Below are 6,000 nucleotides of genomic sequence, written 5' to 3'. Positions count from 1 at the left end.
AAAGAAAAATAAAATGGAATGAAAGATAAAAAAACCCTAGTGATCTTTTTGGCTACCTACTAGAGGTTTTGAGAAGAATAGGGGAATTAGTTCGAGTTCAAGACTTGGAAGGATCTTTCTTGTTCATTGAAGTAGCGCTTAGCATTTTAGGACTTAGTACTCTTTGCAAGTGGAGTGATTAGCATCTAGAGCTGTACTCATTGGAGTCAGTCGGCTAGACCAAGTCAGGGTAGATGAAATACAAGGTTCACACACACGGCATGGACATATACTGAGGTGAGACAGGGATCTTTTCTACATTGTGCTTACTGCGTGTAACTCATCATCTAGTTATCATTTTTCCATGCTTGTGGAGTCTTGTATTTATTTAAGCCGGGAGGTGATACACTTAGCCACTTATCATTATCTTTGTTTTTACATGATGTGTTTGCTTGGGGACAAAGCAAATGCTTAGGTAGTGAGGGATATTTGATAAGTGTCTAAATGTATGTATTTGAGTGTATGTATTTGTTACCTCTAGCATGTATTTTTCATTAGAATTGATGCCCGCTTTTGTGCTTAATCATGTGTTATTTGCTTTGCAGGGCACGGGAACACCATGGATGACACGAGGATATGATTCGGGTGAAAAAGAGAAGAAAACCAGGGCGCAGTACTGTAGCTGGAAGTACTGTAGCATCAACACTGTATCACGATACTGTAGCTGTCACTGTAGCACCTGGAGAGTTTCAAGTCAGGATTTGGATCATGGCATACGGCCTCAATGCTGCCTGGTATAGAGCCCGGGATGATCACTATAGCTATAATAGAAGATATTTACTTGATGTAGATTGCCTACCCCAAATAGTGTCAATGTTGAGCTCCATAGCGAGTGGTATAACACTAAGGATGGAGGCCATAGGGAGTGGTATAGCACTTGGTATAGCACTCATGATGGGGGCCATAGGGAGTGGTATAGCACTCGGGATGGAGGCCATCAAGAGGGCTATAGGGAGTGGTATAGCACTCGAGATGGAGGCCATCAAGGGGGTATGATGAGTGGTATATAGAGGGATTTTTGGAGAAAGATTGGGGACTTTTTTGGCTGGACTTCTTGGAGACTCTAGGGCAGACTTTTGAAGGGTTTTTGGCAGCCATCACTTGGACAAAGAAGAGAAACGAACACACCATTCTTTGGGAGAGTTTGGCTTGAAGCTTGGGAAGATCAAGAGCTTGAACTTACAGGGGAAGCCTCATCATCAAAGGAGGAGAAGCATTCGGCATCTCTAGGGCTAGAAGAAGCATCATTCGGTCGGCATTCTCTCTCCTCTTCATCATTCGGACTAGGGAATGTTATTTATGCATTTACTTCTTGCTTTTGTTGTGTTTGAGATACTTATTTGTATGGTGGCACACTAGACCCCCAAGGCCGCCGGATGTAGGTGAACCTTGGGGGGTTCATCTTGTATTTTGGATGGTACATTTATATTTGATATGCATTGGTGTGATTTATGATTTGGCTCATTGTGTTTCATGCCTAGAACTATTATGTGGACAAATCCTTGGTTCTTGTTTGAGTTGTACATGTAGATGTGAGCTACTCGCGTGTACTAGATCGTTAATGAGCTAATAGGGGTATTTGTTGACCAACATGCCGAGAAATTGGGTGTAGGTAGCCCCTCCGAACCATGAGGATAAACTTAGGTTAAGCGTGTCCTTGTTGCGTGATCTCCATTCACATAATGCAATCGTAGGAATGTGATTAAGGAGAGATCCTTGTCATCATTTGTATGGGATTAGGGTTTAGCCGCCGAGAAATTTGGGTTGAACTATTGTTGAGGTCCGTCGGTCTAAATCACTCGTGCCATGTATTTTCATGCATCCTTATATCTTGATGACCCCTCTTGGGAATCCTCATCCCTGGGCCTATTCTTATCATCATTGCTCTTGTGATTTTCTTGCTTGACTTGGAGTTGTTACACTTGTGTTTTATTTACAATCTTGCTTGTATTAGATTAGTATACCATGCTTGAATTGTAAGGTTAGAAAGTGAGTGATGGAGGAGTAATAGGAGCTCCTTAACCCCGTGGAATACGATCCTTTGGCTTTTGCTCAAGGTATTACTTGGCGACCCCGTACACTTGCGGGTAATCAATCAGTCAGCTCCTTGGTGTCCATGTCAATTATTGCCTTACAAGTGTGCAAGAATGACCTCCCAAGTATCAAAGGTACGTCCGCATCCTCATCGACATCCAACACTACAAAGTCAACCGGAAAAATGTACTTGTTTACTGATAAGTGCTTGTGTGATATGAATGCGAACCATTCTTTCCTTATGTTGAGCATTACTTTTCTCGGGTTTTTATATTAATATCTGTGCTTTTATGTTACTTTTATGCAGGTAGGGTTGTGAAACCAATTATGAAGGAAAGAAGCTAATGTGGATCACAATGCACCGATTTTGGAGTAAATCTTGCTAAGGTTCAAACGCAAAGATATAAGTCTGGTGCGAGATGCTAGAGTGTGTGCCAACCTCCCCGTATTTGAGTTTGCACAACCATTTTGAGGGGCACAAGGGCAGTTGACAAGGTCCCCTTGCTTATATCCCGCAAGTGCACGGGCTTGTAGAAGTAATAATCCCGGGTGAGCGGGGTCGAATCCACAGGGAGTAGGAAGTAAAAATACTTAATTTGATTCTTAGCTATGTGGAATATCTATAGTGATAAGTGTGAAATTGATTCAATTCTCAACAATAAAAACAACAAGTGAAAGAGCAAAAGTAAGAAGAGGGTAAGGCAATCGATAAAGAATGGGGTACTCGGATAATGCTTCACCTAGGATGATCGCTTCAAGTGCAAGAACTCTCTATTATGCTTCCTAATTAATGCAATGGTGAGTCGTGGAAATCCTTACATACATAGTCCCAAATCTAAGGTCAACTATGCCTAACTCTACACATGTCCTGGAGGAGAAATCGAACAATCTCAACACCTCGCACTCGCATAGAGTTGCAATGAGCTCTAGGGATTCCAAGTGATAAATCTCTTCCTAAATATAGACCTACCCCTTTGGTCCAGATGGAAGGTCCCTAGCCACAATTAAGCCCTAGATACTAAGATCCTCTCAACGCTTCACTCCATTACACGCGCAGCTAGTCCCCAGCGGAGGTTCATCCCTTAGACCATTCACTCCATTATGGCCACAAAGAACTCGAGGAACAGAGGTAGAATCTATCACGTCGGAGGGGAAAGGGGACGCTCTTGTACCTCTCGACTCACCCTCTCAATCCTCTCCAACCTAGCTTTGTCTAACGCTAGTGGTGTGTCACTCACTCACAAGGTTACCAACAAGAACTCTCAACCCTAGTGTCACTCTAGGGGAAATGTTCATACAATCAAGCATTCAAGGTTGGAACTCACAATAAACATCAATTTATTGAAAGTATAATAAAGAAGTTCAATGAAACAAATACATCCTAGGGTTCGCAATCATCCAAGTACCCACTAGGGGTTTAGCTCTCCATGGAGCTTAATACAATCAAAGAAATCGAATGTAAAAGCAATGAATCCATAAAGAAACCCCCTCAATGGTCGTGTCGATGGTCTTGTGGAGAGTCCACTACTCGTCGTCCAAAGATTCCTTTGTCCGGTATAGGATACGCCTCGATCGAAGCTCCCCTACCAACCTTCTTCCTAATGGAATCACGATGTCTGAGCCATAGAACTTCTCCAAAACCATGGCCAATACCCCTCAAAACCCTAGCTGAAGTCCTCTCACAAGTTTGGGAAAAGATGGAGAAAAGAATACCAAAATCGGGGCTGAATCGGCTTTAAATAGGGCTGGAATCGGGCAACTCCACGGGCGTGAATGATACACGCTCCTGTGCGGAATTTCCACACGGGCGTGGATAATTTCCACACGCCCATGTGGATTCTCTGTTTCTCTGATTTCTCGGCCTGCTGTGAACAGTGTTGCTACATTAATTGCTACAGTGTTGTTACATTGTTCTGCTACAGCCTTCGACCAGATTAAATTCCCAATTCCATATTTTCATCGGGGTAATGCAGGCACACGTTCACGTCGTGAATCACTTGCTTCTTCAATGATGTACATGTTGGTGGGGCTCTAGTTCTTATATGCATAAGTCGGAATGCTCGAGCGTGACTGCCTTTGTGCCCCTCCAAATAGATGTGCTCACTCGAATGTGAGGAGGTTGGCACACACTCTAGCATCTCACACCTGACCTATGTCTTCGCATTTGAATCTTAACAAGATCTCCTCCAAAATAGGTGCATTATGATCCACATTGGCCCATTTCCTTCATACTCGGCCTCACAACCCTACCTGCATAAAAGTAACATAAAACACACATATTAATGTAGAAAACTGAGGAAAGTAATGCTCAACATAAGGAATGAACGCTTCGCATTCATATCGCACAAGCACTTATCAAACTCCCCCACACTTAAGCTTTTGCTTGTCCTCAAGCAAACATTAAAACATTGTATGCATCCGTGAAGAAAATATTGAAAGTGCTTGGCCTTAGGTTCACCAAAGTATACAAAAGATAGCATTCTACAAGTAAGGAAAATTTCAACACTAAATACGAAAAATCAATGCTCTAGCTAAAAACTTGAACCAAAAAGGATAACAAACCCTAATTTTATGTAAGTGTGTGAACTCACTAAAAACACTCCAAGTTATACTCCTCAAAGTTCTAAGTGCAAGGGACTTATTTATCTACACAAGTGATAAAAATTTTAAAAGATGGTAGTAGCTTCACACATCCTCTAAGGTAGCCCTTTCCAAAGCGGCCGCTAATGTGGCTTTCACACTTTCAAGGTGGTAGCTCTTTCTACCCGGGTGATAGCTTTCACTCATCCTATGAGATAACTCTTTCTCTCATTAGGGCATAACTAGTATCCGACTTGTGAGAGTAGCTTCATACTTCATAGGTGGTAGCTCTTTCCGCCCAACAATTCAAATAAACAATAAAACTATTTTGTTCCTTCTTTTCATTTTCATTTTCATTTTCATTTTCATTTTTTTTAGCACAAGAAAATAAACCTAACTAGTCCCTTTAACATCGAACATGAGTTTCCAATAGAGTACAAAGAGTGAGTAGTATACTAAGTGTAAATCGGGCAAAAATTCCTAAAAATTCAAGCAAGAACTAGAGCATGAAAACATTCAATGTTAACAATTTTCCTAAACTTAAGAATACAATCATTGCAACTAGGGTGAACCGCCATTGGCTATGTGAGCATATATCAATCAAGAACAATAGAAATGATGTGTGCACTATGAAACTCCCCCCCACACTTAAGTTGTACATTGTCCTCAATGTAGACATGCAAGCTCACTCATAATAAATATTAATGAAAAATATATGTGGGAGATGCAATCAAAACAATACTCCCCTGACTCCTAATGTTGCGTTTGATGGAGCTAATTCATTGGGAGTAGTGTTCCAACGGGTTGTGAAGCTCGCACGGCCAAGTGCAAAAGCACTTGTGTCGTGCCCATGACTAAGTCTCAATTTCCAAGAAGACAAGACCATCTGCACGCATACACCAGGGGGTTCAGTGAAGCTCAAGAAAAACAAAAATAACTCGAGTGTATAAAAGATGAAGCAATGAATACAACTCGATAATGCAAAATAACATAAAATCAGAAGGAAAGTCCTTTCTGAGTGAACAAGTCTAAAAATAAGAAAATAAGATAAAGTAAAATGCATGAAAGTAAAGAGAAAGAAGTCAAGTGTCGGTGCTGCGCTCAGGCTCCTGTGCTGCTGCTGCGGAAGTGGAAGCACATGATAAATGATGAGGCAACGTCTCGCTCTAGGATCTGCTGTAATATGTCGAAACGTGCCATGAACTCTGTGTACTGAGTGGCCTGCGTAGCCCTAATCTCGGTAACCTCGACTCGAACATTAGCCACCTCTATCCGTACCACTCCGACGGCGCTCTTGAGCCTTTCAAAACGATCATGGGCTCGTGCTGGTGGCATTCTACGCACGGG

Source organism: Dioscorea cayenensis, unplaced genomic scaffold, assembly GCF_009730915.1.
Source record: "Dioscorea cayenensis subsp. rotundata cultivar TDr96_F1 unplaced genomic scaffold, TDr96_F1_v2_PseudoChromosome.rev07_lg8_w22 25.fasta BLBR01000767.1, whole genome shotgun sequence".
In the NCBI taxonomy this organism is placed as follows: domain Eukaryota; kingdom Viridiplantae; phylum Streptophyta; class Magnoliopsida; order Dioscoreales; family Dioscoreaceae; genus Dioscorea; species Dioscorea cayenensis.
This window is presented reverse-complemented; position numbering follows the sequence as displayed.